Raw genomic sequence first — 21,243 nt, 5'->3', positions numbered from 1 at the left:
GAAACATTGTAAACCGTTGGAAAAAGAAAAAGCACATACAGACAGGAAATAGTCTAGTGCTACACATTCTCTGTGTGGAAAACTTCAGCGTTGGCTGGTTCATGATGGTTCAGGGGCATTTGGGGTTCCCGTTTGTAAGAAAGTTAGATCCTTTGACGGCAGGGAAGACATTAACTAGGTCTTGGCATCCACTTGAGAACCTGGAAACTCCCCGTCTCCTATCTCTATTGCTGCCGCTGGGAAAGTTAAATTTTAACAAGAATATCAACAGTCAAAGTGGCGAGAAGACCATTGAGACAAATGTGGTTTTCCAGTGTGTTTACTCTGCATTGCTCACCTTGAAGCCAGCCTTCCGCTTCTGATCAAGTCCTTAAACTCATGATTAAGGACGTATTTCATCTATTAAATTTACCTTGAGCATTGTCATGCATTGCATTGTCATGCTCCATGAATTCTTGTATTTTCTCCGTGTTTTGTTACAAATTAGGATTTAAGTTTCCTCCGAAAGCATCTCCTGAGGAATGCACGAAGGTGAGAATGGGGTTGGCGAGGCAAGTGGGGCAGAAGTTCCGGGCACGCGAGAGAAAAGTTGATTAGTCACTAAGTTGCATCTGACTTTTTGTGACCCCATGGACTGTAGCCCGCTAGGCTCCTTGGTCCATGGGATTCTCCAGGCGAGAATACTGGAGTGGGTTGCTATGCCCTCCTCCAGGGGATCTTCCCAACCCAGGGTTAGAACTCCATGTCTCTTGCATTGGCAGGATTCTTTACCACTAGTCACCCGGAGAAAAGTTTAAATAGAGCTACAAGTGGGGCTCAGAAAGTTTGGAATACTGCTTTCTCTCCTCAAGTGGCCCCTGCCCAATAACAGCGATCGCCTTGTCCCTTTTTCTCTCGAGACTTTGACCAGTGTTTCCCTGCAAATTCACAGCAGTCTTTCGCTTACATAACATCTTCCCACCACACACGTGCCCAGCTATTCATTAAAGTGGTTTAAATTAATGCACAGATGCTTGCTTTTAGTTGCTTAAACTTCCTAAGCGTGTAAAAGGAATACGTTTATTTATAATTGACTTTAACATTGTGACTTCCCAGGAACTTGGCCTGGTCCTCCTCTAGTCTGTCAAAGTGCAGATTAAAATGAGTCATGGGTGTTTGACTCCATCTACTCCTAGCCTGTTCTGGAGAGGGCGGTGTGCTGGTGGGATCTGGGGAGAGGGGTTACCCGGGCTCAGAAATGAGACTGACCGTGTCAGTCATCAGGAGGGAAGGCCAGCGTCTCGGGCACCTGATGGACTTGATGAGCTGCTGCCCAGTGAGTCAGGTAACAGCAGATGTGGCTGGCTGAACTTGCTGGGAGTTTTTTGTTTTTATTCTATTTAAATTTTTTGTCAATTTTTTAACTTTTTATTTTATATTGGAGTATAACTGATTAATAATGTGATAGTTTCACCTGTACATCAAAGTGAGTCAGTTATATACATATATCTGTTCTTTTTCAGACTGATGCTGAAGCTGAAACTCTAGTACTTTGGCCACCTGATGTGAAGAACTGACTCATTTGAAAAGACCCTGATGCTGGGAAAGATTGAAGGTGGGAGGAGAAGGGGCTGAGAGAGGATGAGATGGTTGGATGGCATCACTGACTCAATGGACATGAGTTTGAGTAAACTCCAGGAGTTAGTGATAGACAGGGAGGCCTGGCATGCTGCAGTCCATGGCGTCGAAAAGAGTCGGACATGCCTGAGTGACTGAACTGAACGGATTCTTTTTCAAATTCTTTTCCCATTTAGGTTGTTACATGATATTGAGCAGAGTTCCCTGTGTTATTCAGTAGGTCCTGTTGGTTCTCCATTTTAAATATAGCCGTGTGTACATGTCCATCTCAAACTCCCTAACTATCCCTTCCTCCCACTTCCCCCCGGTAACCGTTAAGTTCGTTCTCTAAGTCTGTACACTACCCTCACGGTGAAGGTGCCTGATAGCATCTGATCTTGGAAGGTAAGCAGGGTCTGTCCTGGTTAGTGTTCGGATGGCACTTTTTAACATGATCACTTCCCTATTTTGTTTATTTCCTTCGCGTCTTGAACAGGAACAAAATCACAGTATCTGAGGATGCTGTGAAGGAATCCCCAGACCCAGAGTGGGTGGCCGCAGAAACTTAAAAAAACCAGAGGAAGGCCGAGGAGCCCAGCAGTGGGTGGGAACCTGGCCGCTGGGGAAATCATATGTCTTGTGCTCTTACAGGGCTCCCCAGGTAGCTCAGCGGTAAAGAATTCTCCCACCAATGCAAGAGACGCAAGAGACCCCTGGGTCAGAAAGATCCCCTGGAGGAGGAAATGGCAACCCACTCCAGCATTCTTGCCTGGAGAATCCCATGGCCAGAGGAGCCTGGAGGTACAGTCCATGGGTCACAAAGAGTCGGACACGACTGAGCGAGCACGTGCACGTGTGCTCGTAGAGCCCTTGCATTTTTTGAGCAGCCTATATATTGCAAGGATGGATGAGTCATGCACACGAGTGAGAACCCCATTCCCTGTCAACTGATCAACTGTGATCCTCCTTTCCCTCCCCTTCTTAGATAGTAGAGCAAGGAGGACAGCTTCATCCTTCTGCCCCCCCCACTTTTTTTTAAAATGTGCTATATGTTTCATTATTTTTTTTTCCATTTTTATTAGTTGGAGGCTAATTACTTTACAATATTGTAGTGGGTTTTGCCATACACTGAAATGAATCAGCCATGGAGTTACATGTATTCCCCATCCCGATCCCCTCTCCCACCTCCCTCTCCACCTGATTCCTCTGGGCCTTCCCAGTGCACCAGCCCTGAGCACTTGTCTCATGCATCCAGCCTGGGCTGGTGATCTGTTTCACCCTAGATAATATACATGTTTCGATGCTGTTCTCTCGAAACATCCCACCCTCGCCTTCTCCCACAGAGTCCAAAAGTCTGTTCTGTACATCTGTGTCTCTTTTTCTGTTTTGCATATAGGGTTATCGTTACCATCTTTCTAAATTCCATATATATGTGTTAGTGTACTGTGTTGGTCTTTATCTTTCTGGTTTACTTCACTCTGTATAATGGGCTCCAGTTTCATCCATCTCATTAGAACTGATTCAAATGAATTCTTTTTAATGGCTCCCTCTCTCTTTTTTAAGAACCAGAGATGAACTATTTTCATTGGCCCATTCATTCCAAAATACTTATATAGAAAATTTCTTGGACTTCTGAGAATTTTTTCTTAATTGAAAACATGAATGTTACTGTGATTTAAGTACCTTTCAGGTGGACAAGTGAAAGATGACAAAGAGAAATTATTAACCCCTTTCCTGAAAATCATGGCACTACATGGGCACACGTGTGTCCTGCAGATTTGTCAGTGAAAGATGAAAAGATAAAGCCCTGGAAAAACAGTCCCTCCTGTCTAGAATGTTTGGTATTTTTTAATATTAGCTATAACCCACAGTACTTTTGAGATAAAATGTGGGGGGTTGGCTGTAATGGTCATTTTACTTTTCATAGTTAAATGTTCAGAATGCTGTCAACACTTACACTCAAAACTGAAGGACATAGATTCCAATCAAGAACAAGAAATTTAGAATTAATGTTTAAAAATTTTTTGATGAGAGATGATAAAAAGGGGTAAAAATGATGGCAGATTTAAGATCAATTTTAAACATAAAACTGGCATCTTAATTTCACACATCTTGAAATGCAGGTCTTTCCATTTAGAAAATCCATAGTTTACATGAGACATTATTTAAGGAGCCATAACAGTTGTAGAAGTCTGATCGCCGTCTGTATCATGTATGTACAATTGCCGCGGGTGTGTGCACATAGGGGAAATTGGAACTGGAATGACTTATTATATGAAGCTGTCTCATCCATGACTCTGCTTGGGGCCCTTGACTGTTATTTTGAAACTGGAATTTGTTTGCTGGGCTCAGCTTTTCCTGTTTTGATAGAGTTGGTTCTGTCCACCCACTCTGGAAGTAGGTGGGCCCAGGTTTGAACCCATTTCTGCCACCTGCTGTGTGGCCTTCGAGGAGGATTGCCAGTCTTTAAGCCTTGGTGTGAATTCTGTAAAAGGGGATTAACACCCACCTCCTACGGTTGGCATGGGGATGGAGGACCTGGCATCATACACTCTTGGTGGCATCCAGTAGGTTTCTGTGATACACATAGAACTTAACTTCTTTTTCAGGTGTTTTTAACCTGCTCAATATAAAGAAATATATACCTTATTTGACAAAGTATATCACATAAGTATATATGTGCATCTTTATAAGAGAACCAGCTTAGGATATTTCCCTTATTTTTGTTTCAACCACTAACGGGTTTTACCTGGGTTAGTCTACATTTCTTGTATTTTGGGGTTGCCTAGTATACTTGTATGGGCTTCCATGGTGGCTTCCATGGTAAAGAATCCACCTGCAATGCTGGAGACCTGGGTTTGATCTCTGGGTTGGGAAGATTCCCTGGAGGAGGGCATGGCAACCCACTGCAGTATTCTTGTCTGGAGAACCCCATGGACAGAAGAGCCTGGCTACAGTCCATGGGGTCCCAAAGAGTCAGACACGACTCTGCGACAGCACACACGCACAGAGGACTTGTGCAGAACTGGTCTTCTCTGACCCTGGGGTCATTTCCATTCATCATAACACCCTGAATGCCTGCATTACTTTGCTGTTGCTTTATGAGTTCCCAGGCTCTGTCTGCTCCTTGTATCTCTACTAGATTTGATATTTCCTACCAAGCCTTCCTACTCTGCCACTTGGCATCTCTTTGAAGCAGTTACGGTTCAGTCCACAACCTGGACTGAAACATTAAAATTTCCCACTGAATTACAACCAAGCACACACATCTGAAATCTACATCACAGTGGACCATCACCCAGATCAAGAATAGAAAATATCTACTTGATAGCACCCTTAGAAAATAAGTGCTCTCTCGTCACCAATGATTAGCATTGCCTGGTTTTGAGTATCATACAAATGGAAGAGTACACAATATGTACTCTTCTGTGTCTCAATGTTATGACTAGTGTTGAACAGGGCAATTTCTTCCTCTTCTCTGCTGTGTACTATTCCACCCATGGACCGCAGTGTAATTATTTATCAACTCTACTGTCAATGGAGCTAGTGGAGGACAGAGGAGCCTGGCATGCTGCAGTCCATGGGGTCACAAAGAGTGGGACACAACTTAGCAACTGAAAAAACTGTGGGTGGACATGGGTTATTTTCAGTTTGGGGCTGTTAAATAGGCATTTAGGAACATTTTGAAACTTGTGTTTTGGTGAACAAAAACACTCGGTTCTCTTGGGTGGAATTCCAGAAGTAGAGTTGCTATGGTGTAAGATATATTTGTCTATATTTACCTTAGTATAATAGATATGGCCATTGACACACCAGTTATTTTTAATAGAAATTTGTGTTAAGGATTTGGTTAAACAGGTGTGAGAGGCCTGGAACAGCAGAAGGGGATGCTGAGGTAACTCAGAGGGAGACAGAATTGTTACCCACTCGAGGCAGTTACTTCCCCAGGGTCAAAGTGAAGGGAAGAAGCTGGGTGTTGGAATCTAGGAGCTGGAGGACCCGCCATGATCAGAGAGGGGGTACCTGCAGACCGGTGTCCAAGGGGTCACAGGGAGGCTGATTCTGAGGATATCTATGTTAAATATAGCAGTGTGTATGTACATGTCAATTCCAGACTCCCAATATAGTCCTTCATCCATCCCTCCCCCCATAGTAACCATAAGTTCGTTCTCTTAAGTCTGTGAGTCTATTTCTGTTTTGAAAACAAGCTCATTTGTATGATTTTCTAAAGCTTCATCTTAATTCAACATTTTCTGTCACTGACGATACATTGGTGGAAGAGTTCATGGTGTATAAGTTGTTCTCACATCCATTACCTCCTCCTAGATGAGACCATCTCCTTTCCCTAAAGTCTTGTGTATCCCCAGGGAGGCATCTTGTGCCCACACTGCTTCAGTACCTTGTACACACCTCACTTCTATGTTGAGCTGGAATAAGACGGGCCACGAATTCTCTGGAACTCCTTCCACAGAGAGGCAGGGCTGTCAGCCCCCTCCCCTGGGATCTGGGGGACGAGGGGCTCTGTGGCTTCTGACTGACGGCATTTGGGGAGGAGATTCTGTGGTGTCTCCAGGCCGGACCTCAGCTCAGCTTCGACTTCTTCCTCTTGGACGCCAGAGCTGCCACAAATGACCTCTGACTGTGGTGAGAGTGAAACTGCGGGTGTGACAGTGAAAATGTTAGCCACTCAGTCATGTCTGACTCTTTGCGACCCCATGGACTGTAGACCACCAGGCTCCACTGTCCCTGGGATTCTCCAGGCAAGAATACTGGAGTGGGTTGTCAGTCCCTTCTCCAGGGGATCCTCTCGACCCAGGGATTGAACCGGTGTCTGCTGCATTGCAGACAGATTCACAGTTGGAGTCGCTGAAACTGTGGGTAACCATGAGTTAAATCCATTTCACCTGTGACTAGCTTTCACGAATCAAGTTCATTTTTAATTGCTATTAGGAAGGACTTGCGTGTCCTCCATTGGAGAGAACCTGAACAACAAGAGGTTTCCTAGTGACCATGGAGTCAGCTGTGTCTAGTTCTAGCTGAGCCTGTTAAGACTGGTCCTGACAGGAGCACCTGCCCTCCGGCTGGGCCGGCCTGCATGTCCTCCTGACCTCGTGACGTCAGAGGACCCCAACCCCACCTTGAGCATGTGCTGCCCGCCTCCTGCGTCTCCATCCCTCATCCCACGAATACCCTGCCCTCACCTTCTGGAGAGCTGGTCTGAGGCTTGTTCTGCCATCTTCTTGGACCTTTTGGATAAACCCCTCTTTGCTGCAAACCCCAGCGTCCCTTGGGCTGTGGCTCCTGACAGCATGTCCGGCAAGCGGACCTGGTTTGGTGACAAGGTGAGACCAGGTGGCGGGGCCGCCGGTGAGGCTCAGAGGCGCGGGAGGCTCGACCACGGCGGCCTTCCCAGGTGATGGCTTAGCATCGTCAGCAGTCACTGCTGCTGAACTCTGCAAATCACTGCTTCAAGAGCAAAAGAAACTGTTGTTCTTTTTCTTCTTTTTGAAAAAAAATTGTAAAATACACAAAATTTGCCACTCTGACTCTCTTTAAGTGTAGCATTGAGGACATTCATATTGTTAAACATGTACCACCATCCATCTCTAGAACTGTTTTTTCATCTTCCCAAACTCAAAAACTCTGTACCCTAAACACTCACTTCCTGTGCCTCTTTTACCCAGACCCTGACGACCACCATTCCACTTTTGGGAGGGGGAAGATTTTATTATTTATATTTTATTGAAGTAGAGTTGATTGACTAGTATTGATTATACTATTCGTTTCAGGTGAAGTATAGTTGGTTGACTAATATTGATTACAATGTTAGTTTCATGTGAATTATGATAATTTTATTTTCATTAAAAGTTATTATAAGATAATGGTTATAATTTCCTGTGCTGTACAATATATTCTTGTTGCTTGGCTATTTTATATATAGTAGTTGTATCTCTTACTGCCTTTCCTACTGGGAACCACTAGTTCTATCTGTGAGTCTGTTTCTGTTTTGCATATGCATTCATTTGTATTATATTTTGGATTTCACATGATTGATATCATACAATATTTGTCCTTCTCTGACTTATTTCACTAAGCACAAGATTCTCTAGGTATGTCTACATTTCTGCAAATGACAATATTTTATTCTTTTTTATGACTGGATAATATTCTACTGTGTGTGTGTGCACATGTGTGCTATATCTTCCTAATCCAGTCCTCTGTTCATGGGCAATTGGACTGTTTCCATGACTTTGCCATTGTCAGTAGTGTTTCTGTGACCACTGAGGTGCATGTACCTTTTCAAATTAGTGTTTTCATTTTTTTCCAAATATATACCCAGGAGTGGAATTGCTGGATCATATGGTAGCTCTAGTTTTCGTTTTTTGAGGAACTCCATACCATTTTCTATAGTGGCTGTGCTGATTTACATTCCCAGCAATAGTGTAGGAGGGTTCTTTTTTTTTTTTTCCAGAGCTTCTGCAGGGTTTGTTATTTGTGGACTTTTAGATGATGAACATTCTGACTGGTGTGAGGTGATATCTCATCATCTTGATTTGCGTGTCTCTAATAATAAGCAGTGTTGGGCATTTTTCATGTGCCTCTTGGCCATCTGTATGTCTTCTTTGGAAAAATGTCTATTCAGATCTTCTGTTCATTTTTTAAATTTTTTTTTGATATTGAGTTGTATGAGCTGTTTGTATATTTTAGATACTAACTCCTCATCAACTATATCATTTATAAATATTTTCTCCCATTCTGTAGGTTGTCTTCTTATTTTTTCCTTTCCTTACCAAAGCTTATAAGTTTAATTAGGTCTTATTTATTTATTTTTGTTTTAGTTTCCTTTGCCTTAGGATCCAAAGACTATTGGTATGATTTATGACGACTATTCCGCCTAAGGTCTCTTTTATGATTTATGACGACTATTCCGCCTATGGTCTCTTTTATGATTTATGATGAGTATTCCGCCTATGGTCTCTTTTAGGAGTTTTATGGTTTCAGGTATTAAATTTGGGTCTTCCATCCATTTTGAGTCTATTTGTTTTTAATATGGTGACAGGGAGTTCTAATCTCATTGCTTTGCAGCTATTTCAGCAGCATTTATGGAAGAGACTGTCATTTCTCCACTGTGTATTCTTGCTGCTTTGTCATAGACTGACCATCGGTGTGTGGGTTTATTTCTGGGCGCTCTCTACTATTGCACTGATCTGTGTGTCTGTGCTTATACCAGCATGCTGCTTTGGTTACTGTAGCTTTGTTGTACAGTGTGACATCTGAGAGACTGATACTACCTGCTGTGTTCTTTTTTCTCAAGATTGCTTTGGCAATTTAGAGTCTTTTGTGGTTCCATGCGAATTTTAGGATTATTTTTTCTAGTTCTGTGGGAAAATATTATTGGTATTTTATGCTTAGCGTCATGTCTTTGAGCTTATCCGTGTTGTTGCACATGTCAGAATTTCCTTTGGAGAGTAAATAATATTCCACTGTATGGACAGATGAGTTTATGTATCTGTTCACCCAATGGTGGACATTTGTGTCGTTTTCAGTTTTGGCTGTTGAGAATAATGTGTGTAAATATCGGTCTGAGTCCCAGCTTTCAGTTCTTTTGGATATATACCCAGAAATGGGGCTTCTCAGATGTCTCTAGTGGTAAAGAAGCTGTTTGCCAAGGCAGGAGATGCAAGAGACATGGTTCAGTCCCTGGGTGAGGAAGATCTCCTGGAGAAGGCAGTGATAACCCACTCCAGTATTCTTGCCTGGAAAATCCCACGGCGGGCTACAATCCACAGGGCTCACAAAGAGTAGGACGCAACTGAGTGCACACACATACACACCCAGAAGTGAAATTTCTGGGTCTTACTTAACATCTGTTTGGTTTTTGAGGAGCCTGTTGTTTTGAGCCTAAGTTCGGAGGTGGTTTGCTCCATGGTAACAGGCAACCCGAACGCTCCTGGACTGCGCTGTGTGTTTGCATGTCTGTCTTCTCCACTGGGCAGAGCTCCTCTGATGCCCTGTTGGTCTGCGTTGTTAGCTTGTAGCAGCGAGCATGGACCATGGTTCTGGCACTAGTGAACGGAGAATCTCACAGCCAGCTGTGACTTTGAGAATATTTATGAATCTGATGGGCAGTAGGCATGGGTTTGTTACAAAGGACCAGTGCCTTGTAGGGTCAGGAACACCCCCTGACCCCTGGCAGGTATCCCCTCTAGTTGCTGGATGGTGAGGTGGTCCAGAGGTGGTGGTGGAGTGGACCCCCTGCTGCTTTACTGGCAGGGATGCAGCTAGTTATCACCTGGTATGGATGTTTCAGCATCTCTGCAGGCAGCCGAGTGGTCCTAGGGCGTCACTTGCAGCAACAGTGTTCACCGTTGCTGTTGGGGGCGTGGACCACATCCTGCAGGTAAGGAAACTGAGGTGTGGAGGAGGGCGGGTCAGTGACTTCTGTGAGGTCACAAGGTGCACAGGTGTCCATGCTCATGAAATGGGGGCTTTGATTCTTAGTCGAAGTCCTTCCATCACACTATGGGTGCTGCAGGGGAAGTTCACGGTCATCCCGGGAGGATGGACTTCTTGTTGTAAGCCCTCTAGCTGCAGGGACTGGGGACTCCGGGCTATGGGTGCAGGCCTGTGAGCCCTGCGGTCTGAGGCATGCCCTGGGGAGGCTGTGGGAACCAGGCTCTGAGGATGTGGGTCTTGGTCTGGGGGAGGGAAAGCAGAGAGCCCAAGTGGGCCGTGGGCCTGGATGTCCAGAGGCCCTGAACTCTGGCTGAAGTGGTGATCCTCTGGTGAGCAGACAGATGGCCATCTGCTGGGGAAGGGAAGAGACACACTTGTCCCCTCTCTGGTCAGTTACTGTGTGGCCGATGTGAATGTCCATTCATGGAGAAGATTGTGCGGTGAGAAGGAATTCACAGAAATATTAGCAAGAAGAGAAATTCATTTTCCAAGAGAGGGAAGAGCCAGATGCTTAGAGTGGCATTGGCACAGAGATGGGGGTCTGACTTTTATCAAGTTTAGGGGACCAGGTGCAGGGAAGAGGGGTTGCGTGCATGTCTATCTTTGTCCCCAGCAGAATCCGGGCTGCTGTGTCTGTACAATGTGGTTTTACTGCGATTCTGTACGTTCTTGTCTTCAGTAGTTTTCCAGTCCTGGGGTCTGAGAGAGACTCGATAGTGGCCCTTGACAGGTGCTGCTCTGTTGTGAACAGTGTTAGATGGGTTTACATTTCCCTCCTCTGAATATTCTGGCTTCCTAGGTAAAGAACCCATCTGCTAATGCAGGCAACGGGTTCAATCCCTGGGTCAGGAAGATACCGTGGAGGAAGAATGGTAACCCACTCCAGTATCCTTGCCTGGGAAATCCCATGGACAGTGGAGCCTGACGGGCTACAGTCTGTGGGGTCGCAAAGAGTCAGACACGACTGAGCGACTAAACAGCAGCAGAAGCTTCTGAATATTAACTTAGTCTTAAGAGTTACATGGAACCTAGATGGCCCCTCTGTTGGGAATCAGGACGGAGGCTCGTCTTCTGAGCTGGGCCACAGAGCTGTCCCCACCTGGGGGCCCTGGAGGGTTGTCTCGGGATTGAATTGACTAGTGATGGGGGTGAGGGGCGGGGAAGGGCAGGAAAACAGTTCTTGGTGAAGGAGAGGAGAAACCAGACAAGACAGGGAGTGAAGCAGAGGAGACAGCGCAGCAGCTATGGAAGAGTACAAGATAGCCACTTTAGTGCCTGAAGCCAGAGCTGCAGCCACGGTCACTAGGACGGACAGAGGCTGTCCTTTCATCCGGCATCTGAAAAGGTGCGGGGAGGCGTAGTCCCGGTGTGGCTGCTCTTCTGGGGTAACAGGGGTGCAACAGTGCAGCTTTCGATCCAGTTAGAGGAGTACAGAGGTCCCGAGGTCCCACGGAGGAAGTGCTGTCCAGCTGAAAGGGGCATCCGGCTGCAAGAGCTGTGGAAAAGCGGACGTTCACGTCTGACACTTCTGGCAGGGCCTGTGTGGGGGTTACACGCAGAGGGCTCCCTCCAGAGGGCTTAAGGTGGCAGAAGCCTTGGGGAGACTGGAGGTTCTTTTCCCAGCTGAGAAGCTGTCCTTGAAAGTCAAAGCCCCAACTTTTTGTGGAAGGAGCAGATGTGTTTGTGATGGGTCCTCGTTTCACCTAGCTGTGTAGGGCAGGTGCCAGGGGTTACCTGGAGAGGAGGTCAGGTGAAAGTCAGTGGAACTGATAGGAGGACAAATAGAAGTCTTGTGAAAGGACTATTGACTGAAGGAGGATGGAATTGTTTAGATGCCCGATTTAGGAAGGCCCCTAGGTTGGGGAAATTATTTATTTGAGCTCTGTTTCTTGTTCTGCCCCAACGTCAAGAGGGCGTTTAGGTAGAGAGTTTGATTGCAGTTGGGAGGAGTTGGGGGTGAAGGTGTGGTCTGGGTGTGAGGCCAGGGGACCACCCCTGAGGAAGTGCTGGCCATAACGTACCCGGGAGACTCAATCAGTAAGGAGACCTCCTGGAAGAGGGGTCCGTGGAGGGAGGGGAATTAGAGGAAGTGGATCCATGAGACAGCCTGATGTCAGAAATGCCACCATGGGGGGAGGGCCTGAGTAGGGACAAGGTTGCCTGAGGGTGTCCTGGGAACCCCGAGGAGCCTGTCCTGCCAGTGGTACCACACAGCCAGCAGCTGCAATGCTGTGAGCCCTTGGCCTTTGGAAGGAGGGCCGTGGTTTCTTCTGTTATGTGGAAGGAAGGGCGATGGATGAGAGGCCCCTGACGGGTGGCTGGTATGAAGGAGAGTGGTCAAGTACAAGGTGAGAAAGAGAACAAGCATTCTGTCTTAGCCATCTGCAGGGCTGGTCCAGCAGGGGCTGGGAACTTCCCTCCAGGGACAGGAAAAGGGTTATGTCTGCCGCTGTGCAAGATTATAAAGAGTAGAAGGGGAAATAAGAGAGTAAGACCCACGTAAGCCCCCCTGGGTATCTGGGTTTCGGTGGTCTCTGGGTTCTGGTGGACCTGTAGTTTGGAGGCAGATGATTGCTGACTGATGTAGGGGAAACAGCAGGGGGACCAGTGGGCTTGAGTCATGACAGGTGGGTCCAGCTGGATGTCCCGAGAGCTTGGCTGCTGTTGGAGGTGTGAGTAGTACCTGAAATGGACCCTCTGCAGGAGATCGAGGGGTTTGGTATGTGGGTGGAGGCTCTTTCCTAGGACCCAGTCCCCAGATTGTAGGATTGTGGGTGGGGGCAAGTCCTGAGGTCAGGGTGTGTGCTGCGTGCCAAGTCACTTCAGTTGTCATGTCCAACTCTGTGCAACCCCATGGACAGTGGCCTGCCAGGCTCCTCTGTCCATGGAATTCTCCAAGCAAGAATACTGGAGTGGGTTGTCATGCCCCCTCCAGGGGATCTTCCCAATCCAGGGATGGAACCCAGGTCTCTTAAGTCTCCTGTATTGGCAGGTGGGTTCTTTACCACTAGCACCACCTGAGGTTGGGGTAGGTATCTATTAGCATGGGTCCATGAAAGGTTCTAAGTTTAGTTTTAAGGCTGAGAGGTTAAGAGCTTGGAGGAGGAGTCCTCATGGTAAAAAAGAATAAGAAGAGCTGGGTGTCATACATGAGTTCAAAGGGATGGAGATGTAAGTGGGACTTCAGAGTCATCTGGAGTCAGAAAGCACGGGAATATGTTCTAGCCAGCCCTGATGGAGTTCCAAGGTGAACTTGGTGAGATGTTTTTTAAGGCAGGGGTCCCCAACTTCTGGGACCTAATGCCTGATTTTCTGAGGTGGAACTCAGAAAATAATAATAATAGAAAACAAGTGCACAATAAATATAATGCTCTTGAATCATCCCGAAACCATCAAACCATCCCCCAGTCTGTGGAAAAATTGTCTTCCATGAAACTGGTCCTTGGTGCCAAAAAGGATGTGGACTGCTGTTTGAAGAGAAGAGGGAGCCTTTTCTGGTTTCTCCTGAAGGTTGGGGATGCCAGGCTGTATGTGGTTTGTATTTAATGTCTAAAGTTTGAAACACCTGTTGGGTAATTTGAGAGGTGAAAGCTGAGCCACTGTCACTCAGAGAGAGGTGGGGAGACCCAATCTAGGGATAATTTCTTGCAGAAGTGCCTGAGTTGCACAGAAGCCCTTCCGGGTGTAGCGGGAAGGACTTGGTCCACCTAGTAAAGTGTCTACAAGTGTTAACAGGTACTTGCACCTTTTATGGGTGGTCATACGGGTGAAGTCTAATTGCCAGTCCTGACCTGGCAGGCATCCTCTTAATTGCTGGGTTGGGAGAGATGGCACAGGCTTTAGATATCTCCGGGAGTTCACTCGTTTGCAGATAGGATATGATGAGGTGACATCTTCTAGTTCTACTTCTAAGTTAGCGGAATGGAGAAGAGGGGCTGAGAGAACCTTTCAGGGCTCTGTGTCCATGTGGAGAGTGGTATGTGGGTCAGCCTCTTGCTGACCCAACAACATTTTCCCGAGAGTAAAAACTGTGGCCTGTCCTGAGGAGCTCCTGGTTCTGAGCACACCTCAGCCTCAGACTGGTGAACATGCAGGGCATCTGGAGAGGGAGAAGGGCTGGAGAGAGCCTGGCAGGAAGGGGGAGGCCCTGCAGCCGCCAGTGTGGCTGCTTTGTCAACTGTGCTGTTGCCTGTAGTCTCTGAGCACTGGGTCTGTTGTTGCCCTTTGCGGTGCATGACTGACACCTGAACGGATGATGACGTCTGAGTTATAGGATAAGATGGGCATGTTTACTTGAGGTCCCCTGGGTGGTGAGCAGGCCCCTTTCTTTCCAGATAGTGCATGTGAGTGAAGGAGATGGAAGGCAAATTTAGAATCTGTGTGTTTGTTGACCTCAAGGTCTCTAGACCTCAAGGTCTATTTGTAAAGCTCTGTGCCATGCCTAGTCACTCAGTTGTGTCCAACTCTTTGCAACCCCATGGACTGTAGCCCGCCACGCTCCTTTGTCCATGGAATTCTCCAGGCAAGAATACTGGAGTAGGTTGCCATGTCCTCCTCCAGGGGATCTTCCCAATCCAGGGATCGAACCTGGGTCTTCCGCGTTACAGGCAGATTCTTTACCATCTGAGCCACCAGGGAAGCCTGTAAAGCTCTAATTAAGGCTATTAATTCAGCCTTTGGGGGAGAGGTATTGGGTGGCAGTGGGGAGCCCTCTCTTACTTGGGTGATGGTGACAGGACTGTATCCTGCTGTGCATTGTTCATTGACCATATATATATAAGAGCATATATATATATATATGGTGCTGCTGCCACTGGTGAACCAAGTGTTATCCAGGGATGACATGGGGTGTCTTTTAAATCAGATTGGACAGTGATGGACTGTTCCAGGATTTCTATACCAGAGTGTTCTGGGGATTTGGGTTCAGAGGAGTCTGACAGGAATGTGGCAGGTTGAGGACTGAGTGCATAGAGAGACGCCGAGTGATGGACTGTCGGGTAAGAGAGTTTGATATTGAGTGATCCTGCTGTTGGTGAGAAACTGAGGGGCCTTGTTTGGAATGTCCATCACCTGGTGAGGTGTGGGGAGAGGAAGTGTCTGTCCAGAAGTGAGTTTGTTGCCCTCTGCTCGGAGGAGGCCTGCCTTCAGCTGTGGTATCCTGGTTCTTTGAGAATTAAGCTACAGCTTTAAAATCAGGGTTGTGTTTTTGTCCTAAGACTTGTGGGGTGATTCCTCTTCATTCAGGGGGGTATAGCCAGAAGGGCTTCTCCAAGTCTGGGGGGCCAGGGCCGGAGCAGTGGGGAGGACTGACTGGGGAGAGGGCCTCAGGAGGAGGTTTGGCTGTAAGGCCACAGTGAGGGGCCAGATGTGGAAGTGCCCAGTGAGGCTCAGAAAGGCCCTGATTTCCTTTTAGTTCAGAGGTGGAAGGAGAGAGGCTGTGAGCTCTGGGTGTTGAGTAGTGACTGCGTGATGTCCTGGGGGTGAGGGAAATTCCTGGGAATCCGACTGTGACTGGACTGACGTGTGTTCTAGAAAGAAGACCTTGGTAGCCTCACAGAGCTCGGTGGGTGAGGAGGGCGGTGGATCTGGTGAGGGAGGTGTGGTGGTCCAGCTGTAGAGGAGGGGTCGTCAACACGGTGAGGAGGAGTGCTGCCCAGGAGCCATGGGTGGATAGATCAGAGGCGGGGGTTTGACCAGAGAGGTGGGAGCTATCTCTGAATCCCTGGAGAAGGGAGGGCAAGGTGAGTTGTTGTTGGGAGTGGAGAGTGTTAGGGTCCATTCATAAAAAAGCAAATATATTTCGAGAATCTCGGGGGAGAGGGATGGTGGAGAAAGCATCTTTTAGATGGAGGACAGTAAAGACCTGAGTGTTAGGAGAACTGAGGACGGTGTGGGAATTTGGGACTGCAGGGTGGAGAAGGACCACTGTCTCATAAATCACAGCTAGGCCCTGTACTAGACGACACGTGCCTTCTGCCTTTTAATGAGTTGAACAGGGGTGTTATAAGGGGAGTTGCTAAGTCTAAGGAGTCCAGAGTTTAGAAATGTGTGAATGAGGGGTGTGTGTCCCCTAAGATCTTCCAGTTTTATAGGGTATTGAGAGCAGCAGGGACAGCAAGAGGGGTCCCTCCTGGTGACAGTGACAGGAGTCAGGTGAGAGGTCCTCCTGGGGGTGTCAATGTCCCGTACCACTGTTGTTCAGTCGTGTCTGACTCTTTGCGCCCCCTTGGACTGTAGCGTGCCAGGTTCCTCTGTCCCCCACTATCACCTGGAGTTTGCCCAAGTTCATGTCCATTGAATTGGTGATGACATCCAACCATCTCATCCTTTGTTGCCCCCTTCTCCTCTTGCCCTCAATCTTTCCCAGCATCAGGGTCTTTTCCAATGCGTTGGCTCTTCACATCAGGCAGCCCAAGTATTGGAGCTCAGCTTCAGCATCAGTCCTTCCAATGAATATTCAAGGTTGCTTTCCTTTAGGATTGACTGGCTGGATCTCCTTGAGGTCCAACAGACTCTCAAGAGTCTTCTCTGTATAATTGAAGGAACCTGTTTAAGCATTTCTTGTGGGAGAAGAGGGCTGAGCATCAGAGGGAGCATCTCTTAAGACTCCAGGGAAGGAGGCTCATGATGTAGAATTAGTTCAGTCTTTAGTTTGGTCCAAAACAGGGTTGGGAGGAGGCCTATGAGTGTGCCTAGGAGGGGATGGGACAGCTGGGAAGGACGAGGAAGGAGTGTGAAGATCTGATCTCCCAGTGAGCGTGGTGAGTCACAGGTTTGGAGTGTAGGTTGAAGTTTGCCTTCTGCTGTGATAATGATGATGGGTGAGGGAATCAAGGGACCTGAGAACTTGGGAAGAGCAGAGTAAGTGGCTGCAGTAGCAGTTAAGAAATTGACTTTCTTACTACCTCTATGAATAGAGTTACCCGAGGCTTGGCCAAGTCGATTAAACAATATATTTGTTTATTTGACTGTGCCCGGTCTTAGATGCAGCATGCAGGATCTTTAGTTGAGGTATGTGAACTCTTTAAAAATAAATACATATATATGTGTGTGTGTGTATACACACACACACACAGACACACACACACATTTTTTTATTTGACTGTTGGGTCTTAGTTGAGGCATGAAAACTCTTATATATTTTTATATATATATGGGCTTCTCCAGTGGCTCAGTGGAAAAGAATCTACCTGCGGGTCTGGCGTGCCATGGGGTCACAAAGAGTTGAACATGACTTAACAACTAAAAAACTACACTATTTATTTATTTATTTGTCTGTGTCGGGTCTTAGTCGCAGCACGCTGGATATTTGGGTGCAGCATGCTGGCTCAGTAGTCATGGGCTTAGTTGGCCCAAGGCATGTGGGATCCTAGCTCCACAACCAGCGATGGAACCCATGTCTCCTGAATTATAAGTGGATTCTTAACCACTGGACCACAAGGAAACTCCCACAGGCTTAGTTGATCTCATGTCAGGGAGCCAGGTCCAGGGTCGTGGCCGTCAATCTGAAGATGGTAGACGTTCTTGAAGATCATGGGGGTGGAGGGGTCCTCGCAGGAGGGTCCCCAGTTTCAGAAAGGGATTTTGTCCCTTCTCCTCACGGCAAGGGCGGACAGTCCCTCGCCTAGTGTCTTGTTCGTTCACACAGGGGGCACTGTCCTGTGGGCAACCTCTCCTGGTAATCTTGATTCCAGGGCCCCCTGGTCTGCAGCAGGAGTAGGAGCCAGAGTCGGGGCCCAGTGACTGTTTTCCTTGTCGCTGCTGGGGGGCCTCAGACGATTCTTAGCCTGGTGGGTGCCTCTGATCGATTGCAGAGGTGAGCGTTTAGAGAGATTTTTCTGCTCTCGAGACCCTTGTGATCTCGCTCGCTCTCAGCCATCCTCATCTCGGTTATTAGAGACCTTAAAGACTGGTCTCTGAGTTCAAACTGGGTAGTCTGAGGACCCTTCTCTAATTTTTGGAGTTTTCCACATGTGTTGGAGGTTGGCTGGGAGATGAAACACATTGCCAGCATTGCTTTGCCTTCCTCAGAGGTTAAGTCGGAGTTGGTGAAAAGGTATAGAGCCTCTGAAAGATGAGACAGGAGAAGAGCAGAGTTTTTATCTGGGCCTGAAGTAATTTCTTTACTTTTGTCATAGTTGCAGCCTTGGTGGTGGCCCTTTTCATGCCTTCGATGAGGCAGGTAAGCACATGGGCCCATCGCTGTCTGTCCCGACACTTCCTGGTAGTTTCAGTCAGGGTCATTGTCAGGGACCACCGTGGGTCCCAGCACATGAGCATCAGTTGGCCCCTGTTAAGGTCGTCCCCATATTCCCTGGCTCTAGACCAGATTCTAGCTTGCTCTGCTGTTTTGGTACAAGTGGGGAAATGACATGTATGTCACACCAAGAAAGGTCTTGAGTTAGAGTAAGATATTCAAATTCTTTGGTAAATTTGTTGGGGTCTTCCAAGAAATTGCCTGCTTGAGAGAGATCAGACATAGAAAAAGGAACACAGACACGAACGATTCCCTGGGAACCACGCACTTCATGTGAAAGAAATTGTGGGGCTGACTCCAGAGGAAACTAGGGGGGACATCCAGACCAGGTGTGCTGGGGAGGAGAAGGAGAACCGGGGGCTGGTGGAGGAGCGGTTGGTGGTAGGGAAGAGGGGGTGCTGGGGGTCCTGGTCTGGGAAAGGGATTCAGTGATTTCAAGGGGCTGGAGGAGGATGTGGCTGAGGGGACTGGGGGGAAGCTTCAGAAAGAGGGAGGTGCTCAGGATCAGAGGTGGGAAAGTCAGGTGGTATTGATGGTGATGTGTGGCATCACCACACATGGGGACCACAGTTTGGGGTCTTGAGTGAGTTGACACAAGGCCTAGACGTCAGAAACCTCAGACCATCTGCCAAGGTGGCGGCAGTACAGATGGAGAATAGTGTTGCAGGTGAGACAGCTGTCCTGGGGCTGGACCTCCCAGTTTCCCAGTGTATATTGAGGCCAAGTCGTTGGCAGAAGACCTTTCATTTGGGTCTGAGGTTGTCCAGGTTGAAGTGAAAGTGTTAGTTGCTCAGTCGTGTCCAACTCTTTGCAACCCCATAGACTATAGCCTGCCAGGCTCCTCTGTCCATGGGATTCTCCAGGCAAGAAAACTGGAGTGGGTTGCCCTTCCCTTCTCCAGGAGATCTTCCCCACTCAGGGATTGAACCTGAGTCTCTTGCATTATAGGCAGATTCTTTACCAGCTGAGCTACCAGGGAAGCCTAGTCTGAGAGCTTTCCAGTGTTTGAGGAGACATCCCAAGGGGGAGTCTTTCCCTGGGGCAGATTGACAGTTGCCCATAATGACAGCTAGGAAGAAGAGGAACGAGAGAATTTGGGAGATGGGGCCATCCTGGGAATCCTGGGGTTCAGAAGAAGCATCCCTCTCCCCCTTTGAACAACCTAGGATTCACTCTGAGTCAGAGATGAATTGGATCATTGATGAGACATAAAGAAGATGGACGGGGGCATCTGAGAGGCCATGTTCCAACCTAGACCTCGATGGTGACAGACCTGACCTCAGGCTTTCTGCCGCCCAGATTCTGCCACTGATCTCCCTAGAGGAAGCCGCATCAAAGGGAATGACTTTCAGTTTGGTGGATGTCTCGGTGGGTGATGAGGAAGGTCAAATCAGAGGTAAAGGCGAAAGGAGTTCAGTTAGTGGAGGTTCTCCCCGTGCGAGCCACCAAAGTGTTAGGTGAGCCGATGCAAGTTGTGAAAGAATTCATGGGAATATTAACAAGAGGAGAAAAGAGTGTTTGTATTCACTTTCCATGAGAGGAAAGGGGTAGATGCATGGAGCAGTGCTGGCACTGAAGATTGGGGGTCTGAGTCTTTCATTGAGTTTAGGGTGCAGGGAAGAGGGGATACATGCATGTCTATCCTTGTCCCCAGCAGACTCTGGGCCACCATGTCTCTGTAAGATATGGTTTTCCTGAGATTCTGTTTGTTCTTATCTTCAGTAGTTTTCTAGTCCTGGGGACTGAGAGACTCAACAGTGGCGCTTGACAAGCACTGCTGTATTTGTGGACGGTGTTAGGTGGGTTTATGGAGGTTAAAAGAGAAGGACAGTTTGTTGGCTGAGTGGGACTAAACCATCTTCAGGGCTGTGGGATGTGGCTCCAGGGTTTGGTGCAGAGGGTGGTCACCTTTTGCTGGGACTGGGTGCTGTGTCCCCCTGAAGTGCTGCCCCCGTGAGGAGGTGGGCCATGGTGGGTGGTGGAGTTAGTGCTTTTGTAGAAGGGACCCAGGAGCTGCCCAGACACTGCTGTGGTGGGAGGACCGGGTGGAAGGATGCTGTGACCCGACCAGACCCCTCTCCTACATCTCAGCCTACAGCCTCGGCTACGTGGGAAAGGAATGGGGTTCTTACGAGTCCTCAGGGCTGAGTGGTATTGTCGGGGCAGTGTCTGTGCTGTGGGCTGAGCTGTTGGATCCCTCTTTCTGTCTCTGCTTCCCCTGGAAGATAAGCTCCAAGAAGCAGGGACTTTGCTCCGCTGGCTCCTCTCCAGAGTTGGGAAGATGGCTCAGGAGCAGCTATGCAGGTATGTGACTATCTTGCAGGCCAAAAGCCCCTGGACAGCAGAACTCAGGGTCACTGGCAGGTCTTGCTTCCAAGCTTGGCTGTGGCGCCCACGTGGACGGCAGGGCCCAGGTCTTCTACCTCTGCCTCCAGCCTAGCTTCTCCCCAGGCATTGGGCCTCAGCCACCTCATCAGAGAGGCCCAGGTTCTTAAACAGCTGTCTGGGCAGCTGGGACCCGAGGGACCCTGAGCCGTCCCTCGTGCATGCAGTTGCCAGAAGTATGTATTCTCCTGTCTTCAGAAACAAGCTGTGGGCCAGCCTTTGCATACCTTCATAGCATTGTCAGAGCTGCTCTGCCAAATTCTCAAGGTTTTGTTCATTTGTGTTCATGGACATCTGTCTCCTTCACTGCCCACCTCGGAACCAGCCCCTGTTTCACTTTGCCCACGTGGTTCCAGAAGTGTCCTTTGTGTCTGCCCTGGGGGCCCTCATGTGGGGGGGCAGGAGGTGGTGGAACGCCTGCCCCCCGCCACTCCTGCATCCCAGGTCCGCAGTAAACCCCCCGGGGCTTATCACCGAATAAATTGGAGAGCAGGATTCCATTAAAATGTTTTCAGCAAAAGTATTAAATAAATTTGCTGGGAGGTGGT

This window comes from Odocoileus virginianus, chromosome 8 (assembly GCF_023699985.2).
Source record: "Odocoileus virginianus isolate 20LAN1187 ecotype Illinois chromosome 8, Ovbor_1.2, whole genome shotgun sequence".
NCBI classification, from domain to species: domain Eukaryota; kingdom Metazoa; phylum Chordata; class Mammalia; order Artiodactyla; family Cervidae; genus Odocoileus; species Odocoileus virginianus.
Note: the sequence above shows the minus strand (reverse complement) of the source record.